Below are 26,049 nucleotides of genomic sequence, written 5' to 3'. Positions count from 1 at the left end.
AAAAAACAATTCAGGGAAATTCCTCTCCGATGCCTGAAGGTGATCAAATTGAGTTCCAGGAGATTACAGTGACGGTGAAACACATCACTTAATATTGAACCTACTTTTTGTACGTAGTGACATCAGTGACAGCCAGGAATTCGTCTGGCTCCCTTTTGAATGGTGCAGCAAATCCAAACTCACTGCAGAAGCCACCACCTAATTCCACGGGTCAATGACCCCCTGCAGAAAGAAAAACATCCGGACATCTAACCCAGTTCCATGCTTACGTAACCTACAGACATGTGTACTGGTTCTCCGTATCCCACCTAATTCATATGTTCTATCCACATGGATACAATTTAGTCCCTTCATTATTTTAAATACCTCAATAAAATCTCCCTGAAGACTGCACTTTTCTAGAATAAAAGGAGCAAGCTCTCTTAGCATCTGTGATGGGGCTTCCCAGAAAAACCACTGTCAGTTGTAGAGACTCAACAGAGTATCTTGCTTAATTCACAGAGCATGTTAGGACTTTCTACTTGTAAGCCTGCCTCCTTCTCCAATCCATGTTGATGTGATTAACACTGGTCCTCACTTCTTGCTTACTCCCAAGGACACCAAACACCCTTACTTGCCATGCCCCACAGGAAGCACATTCCCAGGTTCTTGCCAATGCTGCTCTAGAGCCAGCCTCCAGAAGTACATAAAAGTGGATCATGGTAGTTTGGCCTCCAATTTTCTTCTGGTGGGACAGCAAAGATTGGGAGCTTAACGTGTGCAACATCATGGTTGTGTTTTTAAAGTTGTAATGCAACCACTGGTTTCAGATAACATGATAAGTTATAAATGAAACTCCTACGCTGGTAAACGGTGTTTCCGCTGAACTTTTGTCCTGGTTATGGCCACGGATCAGGAGAAGCCCCAAGGAAATTCCCGGTGCTAGTCTCTTTTTGTAAATTGTAATTCTGCTGCTCAGGGAGGGCCTGCCGTAATGTTGACAAAAGAGAGTTGTAGGACACTTGAAGTCTGTTTGGTTTGGGGGTTTTGTACTATTTGAGTTAATTTATTTTTAGCAATGTGAGCTTTTGTGGTAAAATAGCAAGTGAGAACACTGCAGCATTAAAAGAAATAATATACATTAGAGTACAGGACAATTGCACTCCCTGCAGCAGAGGATGTAGTGCAGTATTTATATTTAGAATTTAATACATGTATCAGCATATTGAAGGGTTAACATATATAGGTGCTGCCACCTTTTGCGAAATTGAAAATTGGGCAGGGAGACAGGTCAGCACTGAGGGTGGGATTCAGCTTTGGAGATTTATAAAAATTAATTGAAAATTTACTGAAGAACGGCTCCATTTCATAAGTCACGGAAACACAGTGGGGAAAAAATTAAATTCTGTTTTAGCAACCAGATTTTGGTCCCAGGCCATATGTAAGAAATGTGCAAACAGTCTGTGCAAAAATTAAACTGTCTGATCCAAAGCGATTCAAGTGGCAACCCTACCTGCACAACACCATAGAGAAATCGGAGCACACGTTCAGCTGACAGTCAATGTTTTGGGGACTGGTCCGCCTGCCAGCATTTGCTGACAAAAATCAGCTCAAACTAGGTCCCCCTCCCTTTGTTGCTGCTCCTATCCAAGTGCTGTCAATGTGGAAAGAATTCCGGCCACTACATACTCTAGGCAGGAATTCTTGTAAGAACAGGATTTCTGCCTACAGCATGCAGTTATTGGGATCTCTGCCATTACCGACAGCACTCAGCTAGGAATTGGCGTTGAAGGGAGTGGGAAGGGAGAATTGAATGGTTACTAATGAGGGAAGGAAAGGGAAATGGATGATAATGAAGGTGGGTGGGAAGAGGGAGGGAAATGTATGAATGTGAAGGGGAAATGGATGGCAATGAAGGGGAGAGGGAAGGGCAGGAAAATGGATGGCAATAAAGAGGAGAAGGAAATAGATGGCAATAGAGGTAAATAGGCAGAAAATAGGAGTAGTGCTTTTGGGGAAAATGATGGGAGAAGCTTGGAATAGAACTTTTGGGTGGAGGAGTAAGGATAGGGCCAACATTAACTGGGGACAGGGAAAGAGTGCCAGGTTGAAGGAGAAATAGAGAGAAGTGGCAGCTTCAACAGAATGGGGGGAAAGAGTGCCAGCTTGAAAGGAGGGAGGGGCAAATGAGGAATGTCAGCATGGATGGCAGCAGAATAGTGCCATCTTGAAAGGGGGAGGGTGGAAGAAGTGTGCCAACTTGAACTGGGTTGGAGTGGGAGAAGAATGTCAGATTGAAGTGGGCGGGGGGAGAAGAAGAAGTATGCCATTATGAACTGGGAGGATTGGAAAAGAAGAGCAAAAGGGTTGGGAATTGAATAAGGTTCAATTCATCACTGTGAATTGGGGTGGGGGGTTGGATGTTGGATGTGGGAAAGTAGCTGTTGAGGTAATTTTTGGGAAGTGATTGTCTGGAAGGTCAGTTGAGAATCCAAATGTACCTTTTTTTCTTTTTTTAAGATTTGAAAATCTATCAATTGTGAAGTATAAAAGTGCTTAAAATTAACCAGATGCATCATTTTTAATGCTAAAAGTTCTAAATGTTCCAGAGCAGCGTGTCCCAAGACTCACCCCCTATAAGTACACCACAAATTTTATGCTTTCAAGCCCCCCCTATCAGGTTTTCATGTATTTGTTTTTTCTTCTTCAATAGAAGTGAAGGAATGTTGGATACACCACAGCTTGAGTTACAAAGCACATGTTCACTTTGGCCCCAAAGTAGAAGCTGTATTGAACTAGTGTTATCCTGACTTCTACTACAGATGTTGTGATATCTTGTTACAACATATAGGGAAAGATCTTCTCTGCGTACTATGGGGGTGATTTTAAACCCCAAGAACGGGTGGGTTGGGGGTGGGTACGAGTTGAAAATAGTTGTTTTTTTGGGTCGCAACCGCAAAATTTTCAGACTTTGCATTCCAAGTGGGAAGCCTGTACTTTTACACGCCAACGTTAAACCCGGAAATAAAGCCGGGTTGCAGTCGCGACCCAAAAAACAACTATTTTCACCTCCCGCCCGCCCCCAATCCACCAGTTCTTGGGGTTTAAAATCACCCCCTATGTGTGACAAAATCATAAGACCATTCTTTATGAATAAGTTTGATTTCAATCCACATGGTACACAGGGGAAATCTTGCCCTCATGGTGATTTAATTTAACATCACAGTATTATTAACTTTTCTTGTGCTGTAAAAATAGAGTAATTAGTTGGGGGAGATAAAACCAAGTGTTTGAATTTAATATCAGCTGAGTAGGAAAATTTTTGTTTTGAAAAAAAATTGCACCTTTTATAGTCACTAGCCAATAGCCATTTTTTTCTTCTTTCTGTCAGTAAAATTGCCCCATAGTTTAAAAAAGGTGGTTCCACCAACAGGAAACTAAAATCTCAGCTGCTTTTCAAAAGTTGTATCAACATTTCCTCACATCTGGTTTGGAGGAAGGTACAGGTAGATACTTCGATGTACATCACCAGCTTGCCCTATCTCATTAGGAATGATGCAGGGACTCCAAAAAGGAAGGAGTAAAATACATTATTCATATGCATTTTTCCTTTGAAAAGAAACACAAAACCTGGCACTGTATACAGGAGTTGAGTCTTCACACCAGTTCATGATTGCACTACTAGAGATGTTATTTTCCCTGAAGAATTTACAATGTCATCATTTTGTTAATTTTTCAACATGAAACTGGAAAAAGAATATTGCCAGCCAGCAGCAGCCTATTGCAATATTGCTTCCTTGCCCTGGGGGGGGCGCTATGTGCATGCCTTATTATTTCTATTTAGATGAGCTTCAATGCTATCGAAGAGGCATTAATGCAACTTGCAGGTCTTTCAAGGAGGGAAATCAAATACTGGCAGGATTTCCCATCCATGGCATAACATTGTATTTTATTTCATTTCCTAAAGATCATTATTATATACTTAAAATGAGCTTCAGTTAGCTCTGATTTTGGCTGTAGTTGTCAGCATGGAAATAATGAGAACCAATAGAGTGACACATATGCTAATGTCTTGGAGGTAATGTGAAATCTGCCAAAATTAACTTTTTTTTAAAATCGTAATTTTTTTGGACAAGGAACCATTTAAATTAAGAGGACATTTACTGGCAATTGGCAGCTTACAAAAACTGAAATGAGCCTGTGTTGTCCTGACAGTTTTTTTTTTACGAAGTCTACTGTAAACCACCATTTTACACATCACCTGCTATGTAAATCACTATTGGCAATAATATGGTGAACCCACTTGCTCTTTCCAGTAGTGAAAGGAATGTGTTAACTTCCATTTTTATTATTCCCCTCTCCATCCTTTTCCACTGTTTGTTTTACTTTCTTTGGTATTATTTTTCAGACTTGCTCTTGTTTCTACTCATGCCTGACCATTTTCATTTATAAGTGCATTTTTGGTTGTGTTTCGATTTCTTTTTCTTACTATCCTTTCTGTTATTTCTATGGGGTTAAGGAAGTGCTGGAAAGGGGAGGGGGGAGTTCATGACTTTTAAATTGAAGAAGAGCGAAAGTACCATGAAGCTAAGAGGAGTACAACAGTATTCAAGCTGCACCTCTGACCTTAAGCCTTTTAAGCTAAACCATGAGAAAAGTTTTTATGTAGTCCTGGTGCCTTCATGTAAACTGTGGTGATTGGATGCTTAACTCTACTGAGGTTACATTAATGATCCAGATTTGGATATTAATAGTTAGAAAACCTCCAGTGCAGGCTATTGTTTTTTTTTGAGTTGGGGGGTCACATTTTGGGCTCATCAAAATGGAATGCTTTCCACTTTTTGTACTCGGTGCTGACCAAGCACTCTTAGGGCATGCCTATCATATGGTAGATTCAGAAGTAAAGATCCCTCTACACCGCCCCAAAAATATACCATAACTATCTAACTTCAGATCTGCATCTCTTCAGCTTAATACACCTCTTTGAGCCCATCCAGCTATAGATGTCCTGTGTCAAAGCACCGCATTTTGTTACAAATGAAAAATAATCTTAAAAGAGAAAGAAAGCCAATCATTTGCTGCTGGTTTTCCAGACCTTGGGGAGGAGCCAAGGATTTAAAATCAGTTGGCAATACACAGAGTAACAACTACCATCTAAATGACCTCAAGATGTGTCTATTTGCTGCCTATTTAAAGAGCTTCACCTTAGCAACAGCATGTGTGGTTCATGGTGTAATACTCACACTGTAGTAAAACAGGCATATCCTCAGACTTACCATGAGCAATTCACTACTTTCTATTTATTTTACAGAAATGTTTAACTCTTTTTCTTCTAACCAATTTTTTCCCCTCCCTTCCTGGAAGGGCTTGTTAACCCTTGGCTGGAGGACAGTTCTGTGGTGCCAGTACTTTGTCCTAGTGATCATTATTCATATGTGAATCTTGACAGTAAGTGGTGGCAGGTGATTCCTGCTTTGCAGCCAAGCTCAATCCTATGCTCAGTCAGCACAACTTCCATAGCGGTCGTAAACTGTAATCAAAAGCAGGAACCCTGGCTGATTCTTTCCCTCCCCAACCCAAGGATGATGAGGCCAATTATAAAATCTGTATTCCCACTCTGCCTGAGAATACCTAATACAGCACAGTGCAGTGATTGAACTAGGTTTGGAGTTAATTTGTGAAATTATTAAATAATTTTGAGATTATTAAACCAGTATCACTGTGAACTGGCCACCAGGCAATATGATCTAAATATGGTGCTGATTCTTTGGCTGGTTTGATATTTTTTATTCCCTCTCCTGCTTCCCTTCCTCCCTCCCCCTTCCCAAAGTGGGCAAGCCTTGAACTGATATTTTGCCATAGCAGTGCAGCTGACATCAGGAATATAACAAGTTGACTATGAGTGTGAACCTATATTTCATTATTTTGGAGTGTTGGACGTTGATTCCCCAATACAAGATGACCCTATGCTCTCCTAGGGCCTCTGGAAATTGAAATTTTGAAACAGGAATGCAGATGATGCCTAACCTACTTGCCACCAAACTTATAAAGCATTTTCAAGTGGTGAAAGCATGATGAATTCTACTGAGCCTTAGGACTGGGGAAAGGAATGGGAAAAATATAAAAGTGTACTTGCTACAGTTGGTAAGATTTGATTCCTTTAGCACCTTACCCAACTTGCACAGCATCACTCCCTCGGAGTGTGATAGAATATGGCAATGTTCCCCTTTGGTGACAATCTTAGTCTTTCTCTGAGAAAGGATGTGAGAAATGCAAAAATAATAAAAAAATACAAATCTGCACACCCCCCCAAACAAATCACACAGGATGTGGCAATCACACTTGTGACATGACAGATAATTCTGAAAGATCCCTCATGTACTGAAAGGCTAGTGTACTTCTCTTTCCTTGGTTTCATATCACAACAACTTGCATTTGTATAGTGCATTTAACGTAAAAAATGTACCAAGGTACTTCAGTATTGGCGTAAATAAAAGACTTAAATAAAAATTGGAAATAGACTCAAAAGCTTCTTTATGGTTGTATCAAAGGAGTTGCGTGAACCATGTTTCCTTGTAATAGACCATCCTCTGTTGCATTTATTAACATTTAAAGAGATTGGGCTATAAATTGGGCCGTGTAGCGTCCGTTTTTTAGGCGCTATGCGGCCTCCTAAGGTCCCAAATGGGTGCCTGGAATGCGCGTGCACGTGCGCCATCTTGGTAAAGGTGTTTGTGCACACGCAGATAACGAATGTAAAGTAAGAAGATTATGCGTTAGATCAGTGTGTAATGCTGATTTAAAGGGATCGATACCATTTTGGTACTCAACACTCCAGCCAACATATTATCATAACCACGAACAGCTGAACATGTCATAGATGGCCTGGAGGACCCCCCCACCAGCGCTTTTTAAAGGGACCATGCAGAATTTACAGGTTAGTAGCTGGACAATTGCTTCTGGCTGCTGATGCATTTGTACCTGTTTTTGGAGGTCTCCTATACTTGAATACTAGGACTAGGGAACATAGCCTAAAAATCTGAGCCACGACTTGCAGGAGTGAAGTTAGGAAATGCTTCTACACGCAAAGGGTGGTAGAAGTTTGGAACTCTCTTCTGCAAATGGCAATTGATGCTAGTTCAGTTGTTAATTTCAAATCTGAGATTGATAAATTTTTGTTAGCCCCATTTCCCTTAATACCCTTGGTTAAGGTGGGTATATGGAGTTAGGTCACAGATCAACCATGATCTCATTGAATGGCGGAACAGGCTCGAGGGGCAAATGCCACTGCCACTTGCTGCCTCCTGTTATGCACCACCTTCTCCTGCAGGAAAGCAGGACGTGTGTCGGTGAGTGTCCTGCAGGATGTTTGGGTGATGTGCCTTTCATGGTTGAATAGCTGCTAGTGTGTGTGAGACCTATGAGTTGTGGGTGTGCAGCTTGCAACAGTGGTAATGTGTGAAGATGAGAGGAAGCATCTGATTGGAAGAGTTGAGTACTGATTGAAAGAGTTTATTGGTAGGTGGGGGATGAGGGGTGTAGTGTGTGGTGTAGTTGGTAGGAGATGCCACTTGACAGTTGACTTCACCCACCGCGACCACTCGTGTCAAAGCATTGAACTTCTTCCTGCACTGCATCCATGTTCGTGGTGCTATGCACCTGGCATCGATTTCATCCCCTACTGCCTCCCACGGCCTCTTGAGCATATGTCTGGAGGGCCTCTTGCGCCCCTGCGGATAAAGGCTGCCCCTCCTTCTGTCCACCTCTTGCAACAAGGCCTCTAGTGCATCATCAGAGAACCGTGGTGCATGCTGTCTCGCAGACCTGGTACAAACTCAAATCGGCAGATTGGTGAAGTCTGGCATGCAGATCGAAGGATGTGGGATTAAGTAGTGCGCAACCTTTATTCAATGTTTTAACATAACTCATCAATTTGTAAACATAGGGACGGGACCTGCATCTGTGTTTTATGTGTATGATGTCTGATCTCTGTTCAGGCTCCATGCGGACCTGTATCTTATATTTTGCAAATAAGAGGTGCAGGCTGCCTTTAAGAGGTGCGAGGCATTCACATGATAGCTAGACACCCTGCTGGTGAGAAATCATTCAACATCGCAGCTAGGCCTGGCTGCTCGTGCTGGTATCAGGTAAATGAGCAGGCAGCATGAATCTCATATGCTGCCTGAATCAGAACGACCGGGCGCGGGTTAATCGCGTACCATGACTCCTACGCCTGGATTCGGGGGTTATCGAATTTAACCCCCATTGTGACCCCCAAAGTAACAGGAAATTATTTAGGGGTTTTAATTATCTTCTCTTAAAACTTTTTTGTGGTTGTAAATTCAAAACGTGCTGGAGAATGACACACTAAACTACTTGCTGTACAATTTCATTGGACATCAGCCAGCTATTTTGTGAAATTCCTGCTGAGAATAATGTGAAGGGGATTACCCTGTGCTGATAATTTTGTTCGTTGAAGTTGAACTTCTGAAACTTCCGTGGGTATTCGTATATGGCAATATGGAAGTATGCATCTTTTAGATTTATGGCATAAAACCAGCCCACTGAGTATATTGCTTAACTAATTTGTGATCGTGCTACCACCTTGAGTTATTCAAGTTTTAGAAATTAGTGTAGGATCCTGACACCTAGCATGGAATGGACACCCGTGTCTTTTAGGGGGCTACAAAATACACTGGAGCAAAAAGCTGCTCTGTCCTAATCAGATGAAGGCTTATTTTGCTTTGATGCTAGTAGTCTCCAGCTCCAAGGACAGTGCTACTCTCATGGAATGTTAGATTACTCCGCATTTAGCTGAAATAGACAACATAGAAGAAGATGCCCTCAGCTATCTCATCATTGGCTCTCCTGAATGAAAGAACCACTCAGAAATCATTTAGGACATTTTCAGGCGCTGGGAGTATTTGATGACATGCGTGATGTGACAAAAATGAATCATTTTTGTCTATGATGTATTTTTTTCCCCTTTTTTTGTTCTGCCACATCCTGGGTTAAAACCTAGGTTCAATTATGGAAAGTGACCGAGTCTTGCAGCTGCAGATCAGGATAGGACAGCAACAAAGTACTGTTCAGAAAGGCTTGATATGCAAATATTTATTGCTACCATTCTTCTTAGATGAGGAAAGATCTCACAGTTCATCCAAAGAGTTTGGAATAGTGAAAATTGTTCCAGGAAGAGGCCAAGCCATTCAATTCAAATAAAAATATTCTGTGGGCCTTCTTACATATATGTTTGATTGGTAGCTAAAGTTAAAAAGTTAAAAACAGTGGATGTCCAAAGGGACCTAGGGGTACAGGTACATTGATCATTGAAGTGTCATGAACAGGTGCAGAAAATAATCAATAAGGCAAATGGAATGCTGGCCTTTATATCTAGAGGACTAGAGTACAAGGGGGCAGGAGTTAAGCTGCAGCTATACAAAACCCTGGTTAGACCGCACCTGGAGTACAGTGAGCAGTTCTGGGCACCTTCGGAAGGACATATTGGCCTTGGAGGGAGTGCAGCGTAGGTTTACTAGAATGATACCCGGACTTCAAGGGTTAAGTTACAAGGAGAGATTACACAAATTGGGGTTGTATTCTCTGGAGTTTAGAAGGTTAAGGGGTGATCTGATCGAAGTTTATAAGATATTAAGGGGAACAGATAGGGTGGATAGAGAGAACTATTTCCGCTGGTTGGGGATTCTAGGAGTAGGGGCACAGTCTAAAAATTAGGGCCAGACCTTTCAGGAGTGAGATTAGAAAACATTTCTACACGCAAAGGGTGGTAGAAGTTTGGAACTCTCTTCCGCAAACGGCAATTGATACTAGCTCAATTGCTAAATTTAAATCTGAGATAGATAGCTTTTTTTTTTATTCGTTCACGGGATGTGGGCGTCGCTGGTGAGGCCAGCATTTATTGCCCATCCCTAATTGCCCTCGAGAAGGTGGTGGTGAGCTGCCTTCTTGAACCGCTGCAGTCCGTGTGGTGACGGTTCTCCCACAGTGCTGTTAGGAAGGGAGTTCCAGGATTTTGACCCAGCGACAATGAAGGAACGGCAATATATTTCCAAGTCGGGATGGTGTGTGACTTGGAGGGGAACGTGCAGGTGGTGTTGTTCCCATGCGCCTGCTGCCCTTGTCCTTCTAGGTGGTAGAGGTCGCGGGTTTGGGAGGTGCTGTTGATTGCAGTGCATTCTGTGGATGGTGCACACTGCAGCCACTGTGCGCCGGTGGTGAAGGGAGTGAATGTTTAGGGTGGTTGATGGGGTGCCAATCAAGCGGGCTGCTTTATCTTGGATGGTGTCGAGCTTCTTGAGTGTTGTTGGAGCTGCACTCATCCAGGCAAGTGGAGAGTATTCCATCACACTCCTGACTTGTGCCTTGTAGATGGTGGAAAGGCTTTGGGGAGTCAGGAGGTGAGTCACTCGCCGCAGAATACCCAGCCTCTGACCTGCTCTCCATATACCTGCCTTTGGCCCATATCCCTTAATACCTTTGGTATTAAGGGATATGGGCCAAAGGCAGGTATATGGAGTTAGATTACAGATCAGCCATGATCTTATCAAATGGTGGAGCAGGCATGAGGGGCTGAATGGCCTCCTCCTGTTCCTATGTTCCTATGTAGCTCTGAGTTTGGAATACAGGTTTAATTTCCTTTGTGTGCCTGTATTGTTTTGGTTTGTTTTTTTAATTCATTTTTGGGATGTGGCATTACTGGCAAGGCTGACATTGCCCATCCCTAGTTACTTTTAACTGAGTGGCTTGCTAGGCTACTTCAGAGGGCAGTTAAGAGTCAACCACAATGGGACAAGGGTCACATAGGCCAGGCCAAGTAAGGATGGTGAGTTTCCTTTCCTAAAGGACATTAGTGAATCTGTTGGGTTTTTACGGCAATATAACAGCTTCATGGTCATTTTTTTTTACTGATACCAGCTTCTTATTTCCAGTTTTTTTTAAACTGAATTCAAATTCTCAAACTGCCATGATGGAATTTGAACTCACATTCTCTGGATTATTACTTCAGACTTCTGGGTCACCAGCCCAGTAACATAACCACTAAGCTACCATACACCATAGTGATGGTGAAACTCTCAGTAAAACTATGGTACTCAATCAAATTTAGCTCATTAGAGATTAAAATCGCCACTGCAGCCAAAGAGTGGAGGGGAAGAGAATGTATATTAAAGTTAGGTTTGTGGAATGTTGCTTCTCGCAAACCACTTCGACTTGAGATAATAAATGCTGGCATCGCCAGTGACGCCCACCTCCCATGAACGAATAAAAAAAACCTTATCCCTGATAGTAGATTGGGTGATTATGCTGATGTAGCCATCCGGAGATTGATTTTAACCTGAGGTGGGATGGGGAAGGGCTTGCAGAGGCCAAAGTTTTTTTATGGCCAAAGAAACTTAGGCCACTTTCTAATTGGGCTCCAGCAGTCCCTTTAAGGACCACTAGTTAGTATGCTCAATGCCGATACAAATGAATGGAGCATGAAAGGCACACAATCTGCCTATTTGTGCCTCAAAAATTGCAGTCGGGGTCCCATGTACATCCAATTTGCATATTAAAATGGCCTTCCATCTGAAAGAGGGAGGTGCTCCGGCCACCCACCTCCGGACCCTATCCAAGACGGCAGCAGCCGAAGCACTGGTGTAAATGGGGCAGTAAATGACCCAGCACCATTTTCAGGCCACTACCACCTCAGCTACTTCAGGCAGAGGCACTTAAAATCAGCCCCATTATGTCAAAATTTTTCCATTCATTTGGGAGCAGCAGGAGCTAGTTTCTAGTCAGCCCGCACCCGCGTGGCAGTAGCCAGCTTACTTGGTAGCCCTTCCGGCCAACCTCTGGCCATGGAGAGCTGGGAGACAGTCAGAGGTGAAGCCCTTGACTTTTCGTCCACTAGGAAACAACAAACCAGTAAGCACATGGTCTAGATCATTTCAGAAGATCTAGAGAGAGAAGGAGAGGGAGAGAAAGTGAGAGAGACAAATAGGGCCAAGACCTCCTTAAGATAGAGCTGCAGATTCAGAAAAAGCACTGTAGGTTGCACTCAACCACCCATTCCATCCCATTTTGCACACCCTGCTTCATTATCTTCTGCTTCCTCCATCAAATTTCTACTTTCAGTGATTGGCCCTGTCTTCAAATTGGGAGACTTAATGCAGAGTGGCCAGTCCTTCTCCAGTGGCTGTGATTTGTTTCCTGTTGTGCGCAGCCTTCTTCTGCAGAAACATAAGGAAACGTTGATTGCTTGAAACAAAGTGTTATCCTGGAAATACACATTAGCAGAGGCCTCTTCCCAAGGATGAGAAACCTACAACGTTGAGCATGTAGATGCTGTTGGATGAAGTTGCTGGTTTCAGTTCTCCCATGTCGTTACATATCAAGTGTCCACGGGAGGGAGATTGTCATAAGAAAGCTGGTCTTAAAGTGCCCTTGGTCTGAATTTGATGAGAGCGAGAACATAAGTTTTGGAGAGGAGCAGATGCTGTTATTGTCAGAGGGGCCACACACAGTTTAAATGTGTCATATTTACTTTTCCCCTCTGGTGAGATTATGGAATCTTTGCTGCACTGGATCCACATCCTGTGTACAATGCTGCTTGAATTAATAGACTCCGCAACCTCTTGCAATGCTCTGCAGGCTAGAGTCTTGAAAACTTTTCATCCATAGCAGGAACACTGATCATCTTTCCTGTGTTCCACATTCTGCAGCAATTGCTCAATTGCCCAATCACTTACAATGGGCACCCTGATCCTACCAGCCATCTTGTCTGACATTTTGATGAATTGCACAGATTCCACTGAATGCAAACACAAATTCTTCCCCCTTGGGATATTTAAACTAAAAATAGACTGCTGGCAGTATTCATTTGGCAGAAGCACTCCGGGATATTTGACACCAAATTTCAGGCTTCCAAAATAATCAATGGCACCACAAAACAACATCTCCTTCACAGACTCTCAGAAATCCCCAATGTGTAATAGCCCTTTCAACAGCCGCAGGCCTTTAAAGCCTGCAGCAGTACTGGAATTTCCTGTGCCATCGTGATTGTGCCCAATCAAAGCCCCAAGTAACTGCCCATGGAACAGCCACCATATAAATAATTAGCCTCAATAGGAAGTTGTTTATGCTGTTTCCTCTGGTTTCCTTGGAACTTTCTGCAGGTGAAGCACACTTCTGATGTGCTGCCCATGTGTTGCACTCATTTTCATAGGCCCCAGGGAAATCAGTTCTATTATGTCTCTGATGCAGAACAATTTAGAAAGTCTCAACAGGAATTTGTTTCCCACAATGTAGGGACCCAAGGCAAACAGAAACAAAAAAGCAGGGAGCCAAATGGTTGGTTGAGTGCAACCTACACTGCTATTATGCACAGAAATCTTTAGTAAAAGGCAAAAGATTTATACAATGTTAAGAGAAACCAGAGTATATGGAAGAAGCCTAGGGGACAGTTTCAGGGTCATTCATCCATTTCACAGCTGCTTTGTGTACATCAGGTTCCAATTGATAGCAAATGCTAGGCTGACACAAGGAGCAATCCTCATTCATTTACTAAACATCACTGTCCAGATTTAACTGCGACACACAACAATGCATTTGTTCTGGCAGCTAGAGTTATGCTTTTATGTAGGGGCCTTCTCATCCTAATACTGCACTAATTTGGTATGCTCCTATGGTGCATAGAGGATGCAGAAAGAAGAAGAAAAATAAGCTTCCGTGTAGCATTTTCTTCATTCTTCAAATAATATGCATCCTCCACACAGCATGTTCTCACCCATCTGGCCCTACAATAGCATCTGAAGATGGTACCTCCGACAATGCAGCATTCCCTCAGTACTGTACTGAAGTGTCAGCCTAGATTATGTGCTCAAGTCTCTGGAGTGGGACTTGAACTCTCGACCTTCTGACTCAGGCAAGAGTGCTACCGCTGAGCCAAGGCTGACATAATGTATTACAACAGTGACAAGATATATTCTAGTAATTTGGAATGAAGTGACAAGGGTTTTCTGTTCAAATCTGGGATCTTGCTACATTTACCTAGATAGTGGACAGAAATAACTCAATGGTTCATAGGGGAGGTGCAGTCTGCTTTTGGGAATGGTCCTTAACACTGAACCCAAGTAATATCTCTGATGTTAAAAACACAAAAATGTAACATTATCTTCCCAGGGAGGAAATTGAGCCTTATAACATCAGTAATTTTAAGAGGGTGTTTATATTGAAATTACAACATGGAAGCAGGCTGTTTGGCCCAACTAGTTTGTGTTGGTGTTTATCTCCGTATGGGCAGTAGTCAAAATCCCATGTGCCTGCCCTGTTCCCATATCCCTTAACCTCCTTCTCTTCAAACACCTATCTAAATTATACTTAAATGTTGACGTGGTCTCTGCTTCAATCATTAACTCCAGTAATACATTTCACGGCCTCACAAATCTCTATGTAAAAAAGTTTCTCCTGCTTTCTGCCCTAAATGTCTTACATTTAATTTTATATCTATGCCCCCTCATTCTAGACTGCCCCAACCACTGGTAACAGTTTGTTTCTATCTACCCTGTCCTATTCCTTCATAATTTTAAACATCTTTACCCAATCCTGTAATCTCCTCTGTTCTAATGAAAACAGCCCCAATTTTTCAAGTCATTCTTCATATTTGTACTTCCTCATACCAGGCAGCACTCTAGCGATTCTGTGCTGTATGCTCTCTATTGCCTCAGCATTCTTCCTATAGTGCGAAGCCCAAAACTGCACACTGTATTTTGGTTTTACTATGGTTTCATATAGATCCACCATTACATCTTGGCTGAATGATAATAAAGATAAATCCGAACAGTAATGAGGTCTATCAGATGTGAATGGAATGGGCAATGAAAATAAACACTGAGTATGTGTATGTGAATATATATTTAGAAAATCAATTTTTTTTAAAATGCAGTTCATATGCTGTATGGAAGGTGACAATCTTTGTTTCTATGGTGACTGTTTCATAGCTGTAAAAAGCTATTGCAACCTAGAGCCTAGATAAGCGAGAAAAAAGATTTGATCTGTAATGAAATGTAAATCATACAACATTGCACTAATTTGCTGCAGCTTATAGTTAAATCTTCAAGTGACAAAGCTTGCAGCTTTGAAGCCGATTTCATAGATTCACGGTCCACTGTTAAGTACTGATTCAGCAAATTGACAGAGTAATACCATATATAAAATTGTACCTTTAATCGTCTGTAGCTTGTGTCTCAATTTTTAAACCTGCAGTAGTTACATCACAAGGCACTCAGTTATTCTTTTGTGAATACATCGTAGATCAACAAAATGGGACATATGGATTCTTAGTGGATACACTCACACCTAAATCAGGCAACATAGGCCAGGAAACAAATACCTCCTGGACCCTATGTGATTTAAATCTAAGGATTCAAATGAGATTTCTAAACTACTCAGAATTCATTATTATGTTTACAATGTCATTTCAAGCATTTGATTAGATTACTGTCCTGTAACTCACTCACTGTTGTAAGTTATTCTTTCTATCACTGCTGCTCATAATTTGTAACAAATGCAGAAAAAATGTAAACATATTTTATGGTTTTCAATTGGTCTCTTGCTGATTGTATCTTGAAAGCTGCATGGAACGAGGTATCCTATGTAATAAGAATATCTCTAATGCAGTATTCAGTATAACAGCAGGATCCCTTGAAATAGGATAAAATGTTGTAATGTACAACCAGACCTGGTTTGTTCCAATGAGTTGGGAATCCCTGATTTTCATTCAGATTGCAAACCAATTAATTAGACACCCCCCAAAATAATACTATCTTTCTATCTCCTATCTGTTGGTCAAACAGGTTGATTTTAAGTGCTGTCTTAGAAGAGAGGGAAGTGGAGAAATGCAGGGATTTAGGGAAGGAATTTCACAGTGTGAGGCCTAGGTATCTGAAGGCATGGCTGATGATGCCTTCAGATACCTAGGCCTCACACTGTGAAATGATGTGGCAGCAATGTGGGATACCTAAGAGGCCAGTCAGAGGAACGGAGAGTTCTGCCGGGGGGGGGGGGGGGGCGCGGGGGGGGGGGGAGTTGTAGGGCTGGAAGAGGTTACAGAGATAGGGAGGGGCAAGGCCATGAAGGGATTTAACCAAGAGGATGAGAATTTTAAATCTGAGGTTTTGGAGGACTGGAAGCTAAGTAGGTCAGCAAGGACAGGAGTGATGTATGGGTGGAGCTCCTAAAGTGAGTATGAAGAATCCTAGACCTCAGTGATCACTCCCCCTTCAGGTTCCATTAATGAGCCAGAGTGGCTGGTCAATTAGTAATTGCTCTGAAATACTACAGGCTTGCCTGGTTCAGGTATTGGATTACTGAGTCTGCCATAGAAGGTGATTTGGTTCTGAACTTCAGTGAACATGCATGTAGTATTGGAGCCAGCTTGACTCCCAGAGAGACCTTGCTTACTTCCCTTTGTACCCTCCCCCACTCCTCACAGTAGGATAATCACTAGTTGATTAAACAGATAACATTCATGGGTTCTAGGTGTGGAGAGGTTTAGGAGGAGAGTTCAGTGTGCAGAGGCATGTTGGCTGGAGGCTTTGCCAGTGATGATGTAGCAGAGGATGGGAATGTGCACAGAAGTTCAGACTCATAAGAGCTGTGTGTGAGCTGGGATGCAGGGCTGGGGCAGAGATTGCAGAGGAAGGTTGGAGTGAGGCCACAAAGGATTGTAAATGACCACAAGGATTTTGAAATCAATGCACTGGACCGGGGTGATGGGTGAGCAGGATTTAGAATGGGAGAGGATGTGGACAGCAGAGTTCTGGATGAGTCAGATTATGTATACAATTAATGTTTGAGTGGCAAGACTGCTATGGATACTGGGCTAACCTTACCTCTGCAGTGGAGAAAGCAAGAGAAGTGATGACAACTACCAGCACAGTCCATGCATAATTGTGTGACATTACCACTGAATGCAGCAGACTTGTCGGCCTGCCTACCACACTCCAGCTGAGATTGGATAACTTAGCATATAGCGGAGATAGTGACTGGAAATTTGTTTGGATTATTCACACACCACCCATTACTGATTGAGTGATCAGGCAGCTCATTTTATTTTAGAATGGTATGGTAGTGTAGTGCTTATGTTACTGGACTAATAATCCAGAGGAAATGGGTTTGAGAATTAGAATTCTGATTTTTTAAAAGAAATCTGGAAATAAAAATTTGGTACCAGTAAAAGTAACCTTGAAGCTGTCAAGATTGTCGTAAAAATCCAAATGACCTTTAGAGAAGGAATTACCCCATACGGCCTATATGCGACTCCAGTCGCACACCAATGTGGCTGTCTCTTAACTGGTCTCTGAACTGGCCTCGCAAGCCATTCAGTTATATCAAACCACTATAAAGAACAAGTCTCCAGTGGTTCACGAAGAAAGCCCACCACCACCATTTCAGGACAACTAGGGATGGGCAATAAATGCCGGCCTTATCAGTGACACCCACAATCCGAGAATGAATAAAAAAAAATGTTTTTTTGTTCATTAATATGGAGGATATTATCGCTGGAGAATAGAACATTTTTCCACATTTGACTTTTACTTCTAAAAAAGCTTTTATCCCCCTTTTTCAAATAATTCTTTAATCAAGAATGCATAATCTACTTTTGATGTCACTGCAGCTTTTCCACTTTTAACTCCTGGGTCGAATCTGGTACATGCCAGATGCAAATTAATATTCCCTTAACAGTGTGAGTTTGTACCCTCTTAATCCAGTTTGACAGCACAAATCTGCTTTTAAATTCTCCATTATTTAGCATAGTTTTGCCTGAGAAGTTATTGGAAATTAAAATGTCACACTAATGCAAAAGGAGTGTTCCTTGACGGTATTAGGATTATAGTCAATTATTGGGCTGTTTGCTTCTCATCTGTCTCCTGCCCAAGTTTGAAACTGGCAGTGGCTTATGATAATTAAATCTGTTATATATATTAAATTTGGTATGTGGATGTGCATTTCATCAAAAACTTTCATGTAAAGTTTGCTTCTAAGAGAAGTATCCATTATGCTGTCTGTAGTACCTGTTATGCCTGTAAGTGGGAGTTTTCAATGTTAAGGGTGTCATATCTCATCTGTCACAGATACACCCATGTCTAGTCCCTTGCATAGTGAGCACATTTGTACACATATTTGGTATGTTTTTCTTTAAAGTTTTTCTTTTAAAATATTCATTAAAACAGTTCTAATATTTTGGGCCATCTCTTTAGCTCCTTAGGTATTAATTATATATATTAAATATCAATAATCAGAGAAGGAAAATGTTAGCCTTGAAGCTATAACACAGCAGCAAGTGTTTCAGAAGTATTTCTCTGAATAAATTTTGATTTACTGAGCTATCCTTTAAATAATAGGCAGTTTGTGTGGGGAAGGAAGAGTGTTATTTTTACAGCAAAACAACTTTTGGCCATTGAGGCCCAAACCTTACACCCGCCTTGTCGCTTGGGATGTCAACCCTCCAGGAATGGCCTGGAGTCTCCAGGAATTGAAGATTAATCTTCAGGGCACTGCTGCAAGCAACTAAGGAGAAAAATCATAGGGGCATTAAATAAAATTGTGCATTTTTAAATTTTCTTTGAATACTCCTGTTTATTAGTTATAAAAATATTGGAGATGGGGATAAAGGTTGTTTGACTGACAGTCAAGAATCATCCAATGGGTAGTGAAGTCTCTTTTCACTTTCCAATTGGTTTGGGAAGTCAGTCCGCCATGAGGATGGATGTGTTTGGGTGACCAATGGTGGGAGCGTGGGGGACAGGGCAGTTGGAGGTATAAGGTCATGTGATGAAACCTCCAGGAATACATTTGACCAGAGTTGGCAACCCTAACTGTCGCAAAACCCTGCTGCCAGAAGCGTGTCCATCTGTGGTCGATATGCACTAGCCTACCCTGCCCTCACCTTGTGATCTAGTAGATTTTTGCAAACCTCCCTCACCCTAGTCCCAGTACTGCCTGGATTGGCCCACAGTGCGTGGCTGCCTTTCTCTTCCTCCTTCTTGTCCATGTTGTTCTCCTCCTCCTCCCATATCCCTCCCCCCCCCCCCCCCTCCATAGCCTTTTAACTTCAGCTGTAGGTATACATTCTTTCAGTCTTACTGGATAGAAAAGCCTAAAGAGGAAATACAAAGATTGATGGTAAAAAAATGTATTTTCTGGTCAGTCGGTTGTTTGGGGGGGGGGGAACGGGGTCTTGGGCAAAACCTTCCCAGAAAATGATGATTTTTGACACTTAATATGATGCATTTTCCAGTATTTTGGAATCTACAATCAGCATGAGCATGTGTTTTCTTGTAATCTAAAAGGAACATTTGGGAACTAATTATTTTCCTTTTTATATTTTACAACTCCTTTCTCAGAGTAGCAGCAAATAATCTGCTGGGAGAAGAAGTAGTTTTAATTCATTTACATTTTTTTGAATTGCCCAATAGCAAATAGGGGGTTTGAACCCTGTCTTATTAACCCTTGGTCCATTCTAATCAGTGCTATCAGAAGCAAATTTAAAATTATGCAAACTCCCTCCAAATGTGCAGTTCTCGGGAAGCAATTGGTGCAGTAGGCCAAAACATTATTCTTTCACCCTGGGGATCAGAGGTTTAATCCATGAATGACTGATGTGATAAATGTTTCTTCTCTGCTGGCTGTAACGATTCTGTGTGAAATGACTTGGCCCAGTTCATAGTGGACACATATCCAGAACTTAAAACAGTCAATAATTTGGCATTAAATTTGCAGATTCACTCACACAGGATATAACCACAGTTGGCCTGTGAAATAATAATGACTGGTGCAATAAGGGGTGTTGTTCTGAGATCAGCATTATGGCACATTGTTTGGCAAAGCGGAAAGGAGCTTTAACCTGCAGGAAAACCATGAAATTCTTGACCTGATGGTGATTAATGTTAATTAACACTTTGCACAAGAAATTAAAATTGTCCCATTCTCCAACACTAATTTCTCTCATTTTGATCCTAAAATTTACCAATTAAAAATCTAAATAATTTTCACAGCTCCAGTTGATTTTATTTTGTGTATAAGGTTTTGGATTTTTGAATGTTCTGAAATGCCATAGATTTATGATTTAATGAGCTAACCTCTTTTTAACATTTTTTGTATCTGATTACACCTCCATCAAGCACCTTGTAATGTTTTTCTACTTTAAAGGTGCTATCTAAATGCAAATTTTAGTTGTAACATACAATCATTTTCTATCCTATCTGCTTTGAATTTGCTTTTTTTAAAAAAAATCATAATTTTTTAAGCTGTCATACCTTCTGTCCCATCATGTTTTTCTCTTTTTAAAAAAAAGCCTAAAATGTGTGTAAGATTGGAATAATTTTTACTATGGCATTAATTGTTGCTGAATTGTCATGAATGTGATCTGATGTGTGCATTACAATAGAGTATTTGTAAAGAAATGCTTCCTTAAACAGTTTTTAAATGAGCAGAAATGTCTGAGGGAAAATTCAAATATATTTCAATCAGTGATTGAATATAATGTGTAGAGTCTAATGCTTAACCTAGACCATACCGCACTGATGGTGCGAGGAGTGGGTACAATAATGTACCCAAACCTATATTAAAAGTGTACTGTATGGATCAGAAGTAGTTTATTAAGCTTCAATTTTTCTTAATTTAGTCTTACATTTAGTGCCTATAGTGGTGCCACAGATTATAATACCTTTCAGGTTTTATAGCCCTGTCGAGTAATTGCTAACTTTTTTGTGGTACTTTAATAAAACAGTTGGACAGGAAGTTACATCATTCTTGTGCAATTACTGATCCCATGGCATCATTCAAAAAGAAGCATGGAACTCACCCAGTGTTCTGGCTAACATTAAGCCCTCAAACAACACAATCAAAAAAAGGATTAATTGGCATTTGTCTCATTTCCAGTTTGTTGGACCTTGCTGTATCCAAATTGGCTGTTATGTTCACTTACAAAATATCAGTGATGGCACTTCAAAAAATAATTCATCGAGTGTGAAACACTTTGAGATGTATTGAGGATGTGAAAGACACCATAGAAATGCAAGTTTGTTCATTTATATAGTTAAAATAAAAAGCAGAAAGCTGCAAATCTGAAATAAAACTGAAAATGTTGGAAACACAACAGGTTAGACAGCACCTGTGAAGTGAAAAACAGGACTGTGTTTCAGGCAGGGCCCTTCTTCAGGCCCCTACAGTTCCTTGGTTTATATGAAAGACAAAATTGAGTGAAAATAGGGAGATGTTCTGCAGTGCATTGTGTTTAAACTTTTCAGCGGAAGATTTTGGCAATGTATCACATGTAACAAAACCTGTAATAGAGAACAGGCTTGCAACATAAGCACAGAGGAAATCTTCGCTGTCTTGCAAGTAATTTTACAGTTCTATGCTGATTTTTAAAAATGTGAATGATCAATTTTGTGATATTTCTCAGAGCAAATGACAGTGTACAGTGAGCATTGTAAATAAATATTGGTGTATGTGGCATTGGTGATGCTCTACTGTTACCAAGGAGAATATTAAAAAGAAGCCAATTAAGTAGCTGTGTCATTAAAATGTAACAGATGGCCAAAGGCTTATTAACCATTTTTAACAGGCCTAATTGGGTGACACCCTGGTGTTCTTTTGATGGAATCAAATGAGTTAAACAAAATAATAATCAAGCAATCCAAGCCTGTATTCAGTTCACATCCTAAAAGTTGTATCATTCATCCAAACCTTATTCATGCTCCATTTCCAGTAACAAACCAATTGACTTCCTGCTTCCACCTGTGGGAAAGAGGCCATTAAAGATAAATGCAATTAAACTTTGACAAAAGCTTTTCAAAACAAAATATTTTTACCAAGGCCATCTGTGCACTACCCCCTCAGTAAAACAGTTTCTTCATGTAGCATGACATCTGCTGTTTAACTCATTGATTATAGCTCCTTCGCTGATAAAGAAGTTGTATAAAATATCCATTCTGGAGCATGTCTATGGCATTTTTAAAATTAATTCCAAAGACTATCTTAAAGACCGGGTACGATGTACATGATTTATAAGAAACCTAGTGGATATTGGTAGAAAAAGATGGGGGAAGGGCTGTATTGAATTTATTAAGGTCAGCTGTTCGAACTTTAAAGCCTTTCTATTCTTGTACCTTTTTTCCTGCATGAAAGCAGAGGTCAGTGAAATGGTGTACATTCTAGCTGCAACACAGAGTAGTGTGCTTAAAGCCCTTTCTATATTTAAAATAGTTGAGTAATTGTGCCAATTCCTATTGGTGCCAAGTTTATTCTATTTATACTGTCAGGTAGAATCAGCAACAATGGGAAACTGTGCATGGAAAAGATTTGCACATGTGCACTTACTTGGAAGTCGTAAAGCTACTGCCAATTCATGAATCATGCGTATTCACAGTTAGTCCATGCTGCGTTAATGTTTTCATTGGGGGGGGTGCTGTATCAGATTTAACATCAGAAATTTGGATTTTAAAGTCTTTATATCCACAGTATAAATGGGGTGAATTTGGCACCTTTTGCAATGTTACTTTCGCTACCAGTAAAACCCCCACCTGAGAATAATGGGTCAGTAGAATTCTTAATTTAGTGACAAAGTTGGTGAACATAGTTTTGATCAGTCAGTTTAACAGGACTTTTATAAAGTACATTTTATACAAAGATATTACGTTATGCAGATACTTAAGATCATTCCAAAATCCTTACAGCAGACTCCAGGGCCTCAATATTAATACCCCCACAACGGGGAGGAGGGGGTAAAAACCCGACATGTACATGCCTGCCGCCATTTTTACAATGGCGGGAGTGAGGTGAGCGAGTATCTCATCTTGGAGAGGCAGGACACGTCATTAATATATTTAAATCAGGCTCCAACACTGCAATTGGGAGCTTGATTTAAATTTAACTGCTACCGGCAGAGTTTCTCAAGGCTTGGGAAACCCGGCAGTGAAATGGAGGTGAGAGCTGCCGACTCCAGAAGGTAAGTGCTTTTTGCAGCACTCCTTGTGGGTCAGCAGGAGCAGGAGTGTTCCCCCCGGCCCCTCAAGGAAGGCTTCGGCCGCCCTTCCGCCGATCGCCGCCTCTCTCTAGCCTCTGCTGTGCTAGGCGACCCCTCCTCCCCCAAGCTCTGATCTGCAGCCTGTGATCATGACTGAGCCCCCCACCCAGCCCTGACCTGCAGCCCGTGATCGGCTCGCGATTGCCAGGGACCGGCCCCAAGGGTCCCTGGCTGCGGCTTCATGCCACTGGCATTCTCGCCCAGCCTGTCAATTTCGCATCATTATAAAAAATTATAATGAGGCTCTGCCATTAAATTCGGCAGGACTTCCACGTCCCCAGCCTTGCCATGTTTCCCCCATGCTCCCCCGCACTCTCCCTGCCTCCCCAGAAATATTGGGGCCCGGCTGTTCCTTCCACTGATCTAAGAATTTCCAAATGTGCTGATTTTATTTAACTAGGCCCTGATGCTCTGAAAACAACAAACCAGCTGATGTTCATGCTTCTGCTTTTGTTGCTGAGCAAATAGAGTAAATGCCCAACCTTCTTTTTCCCAAAGTTCAGTTCAAAAGCTTCTTTTCTAACAGAAATGAGATCAATAATAATATATACAGCATACCTTCATCACAACAGAAGATTTATTTTTACACCTTAATGTACAATAGGGCTCATCTCTGCAATGTGTGACACTCTGTATCTAGTCCAAAAACTATAGATCTTAGCAATGGCATCACTGGATTTTGTTCAGAATTGTTCTGCCTCTGTCAAAGCGAACAGCCACAACAAAGCTTACATTTTACTCTCTCTTTTCCGATTTTCTTCCCTCAAGGCTGTGACTAATGCAGGGGTACTATTCCATGGACAGCGACAGCCCTCCAGTCCCTTCCCCACGCGACTATTCTTTGTGCAAGGCAATTAGGCTGTTAGGGGGAGGGGGAAATCCTTTCCTCTCTGACGTCCATGTATTTGTGCTTTCCAGTAGGTGGCATTAGGTCATGATTAGAACTGGGAAACTTGGCTGATTTTTTTCCCCCCAAGAGCAACTGAAAGGAATTGTGGTATCCTCACTACCACTTTGGTTGAGGTCAGTTTTTTAAATGTAGAAGCTTACTGCTTTGTGTGACTCAGTGGCACAATAGTGCTATTAACCACAAAGCTTATTTTTTTAAACAAAAAAAAACACCTTTATAAATTAAAAGATACAATGAAGGTCCTACAGTTTCACTATGGACACTTCCATAGCACAGTGATGTACGTCCAAGCTGCTGGCTGGTAGAAAATTAGTACAACTCTTTTATCTAACCACATAGTACATGAGTGACAAACATGTTCTGCCTGGTCAGGTCTGAGTTTAGTCAAACCATTAGTTGGGGATATCCTCATTATGGAGCAATTGAGTTTAATGTTGAGGACTTGAGCGCTTTGTAACTTCCAAAAATTGAATGTATTTAAGATAATTGCTTCAGTTGCTTTGTGGTTGTTCTGCACTGCAAATCAGTGCTTTTTCTAGTTCCTTGGACAGACTACTTGTATGATTATGCATGTCAATGCAAAGGTGGATAGCTCAGAAAATTAGAGATTGGTTTTATATCTATTAAAATGTTTTTTTATTGAAATGGAATACTTTTTTAATTTGGCTTCAAATCCTACACCACAATATGTATTTAGGGAAAATATATCAAACATGTCATTACAAAAAAATTAGTATTCAGGTGACAAAAATCGACTCTGTTGAATTACATGGAAAAGTTATCATAATGGCATTGATGAAGCTAAAAAAATCCCTCAGTCCCCTCTTGGATATCTGGACAGACACCGAAATCGTAAATTCAACAGATTATTTCCCTTCAACTGAATTAAGAGCTAATCTAATCTATCGAGCTAATATTAGAACATGTTGAATATTGTGAATTATCTATCCCTTTCACAGAATTCAAAAACAGGTGCTAATGCATCAAACTAATTCTATGATGCGGCACATGCAGGATGTGTTTGTGTTCTATAAATCATCTATTACTGTTGAGTTAAAGGCTCAATGCTGTATTTTCAATTGATTTCAGTAACTGTAAATAAACAGAGATTAAAAATATGTGGGCTGAAATCCCAAGGGACATGCCAGGAATATGCCCACTGGTGCCTCCAGCACTGACGCAAGCAGAGATTATGGGGTCCAGTGGGAGGGCACCTAAATACCATACAGCAGCACCACAACAGGGGCATCTCTGGCACCCACTTGTCCAATGCAGCCAGAAACTCGAGCGCCCTCCTGCTATTGTGGGGGGGGGGGGAATGGAATTGTTCAAACCGCACCCCCCCACCACCACCGACGCTTGATTCCTATGCAAGAGAATCAATCTGGAAATTGAAAAAAAAATGCCTACTTTTCTAAAGGGGTCCAGACTGCAAACCAAAACTGTGTGTACCAGCCTCCACAAATACACTGGTCCCGACTGAGCCAATGGAACAGGAACTGCTGGTGTGGGGAGTCCCTGTCCATAACTCTGCTCCCTTGCTGTCAGTTGCCTTGTAAGAGGTAGATGGAGGCTCTGCCCCTTACAGGAGAAATAAATTCCCAGAAACAACGGAGACAGGGCACAGCTAGATTCGCATTGTTTTCGGTGGGGCTGCCAGTCTTACACCAGAACAGTGGGATACCGGTAGAAATCCCAAGGAATTTCTGCCCCAAAGTATCAGTAACGTGATATCATCTACTTGCCATGTTTACTAGAAGTACAACATTGCAGTTTGGAAACTGCCTGGGTGACTCCAGACTGTCCCAAGTTACTAGTAACAGGATGTAGATAATTTTCGAACTGCAGTGGTTCCCTAATTGAGATTTTGGAACCCAAAATATTGCCTGGTCAAAGGGCAAGAATACCTGCTGAGCATGCTCAGTCAGCACTGCAGCTTTTTTCCGTTCATTGTGGTACAACGCCAGCAATTGTAATGCTGTTAACAGCAGTCACATCCTTCTGCCAGTAGTTTTAATAGATGTAGTTGCCTTGGAAACAGCCATCTGCTCATTCCCTATTGGAATGC

The 26,049-nt window shown here is 41.4% G+C and overlaps 1 protein-coding gene and 1 non-coding gene across 7 annotated transcripts in view; one reads left to right on the top strand and one right to left on the bottom strand.

The window, feature by feature from the left end:
• The window catches only part of LOC137334786 (FYVE, RhoGEF and PH domain-containing protein 4-like), a 252,962-nt gene that overhangs the window by 89,254 nt on the left and 137,659 nt on the right, over window positions 1-26,049 (top strand). The gene's annotated exons all lie outside the window — the stretch shown is intronic.
• On the bottom strand, window positions 13,302-13,420 carry LOC137335036 (U5 spliceosomal RNA). Its single transcript, XR_010966313.1, has one exon. It is a non-coding gene; the product is annotated as a U5 spliceosomal RNA (small nuclear RNA).

The sequence above is a fragment of the Heptranchias perlo genome, chromosome 18, assembly GCF_035084215.1.
Source record: "Heptranchias perlo isolate sHepPer1 chromosome 18, sHepPer1.hap1, whole genome shotgun sequence".
Classification (NCBI taxonomy): Eukaryota; Metazoa; Chordata; class Chondrichthyes; order Hexanchiformes; family Hexanchidae; genus Heptranchias; species Heptranchias perlo.
Note: the sequence above shows the minus strand (reverse complement) of the source record. Positions and strands in the feature narration are given on the sequence as shown.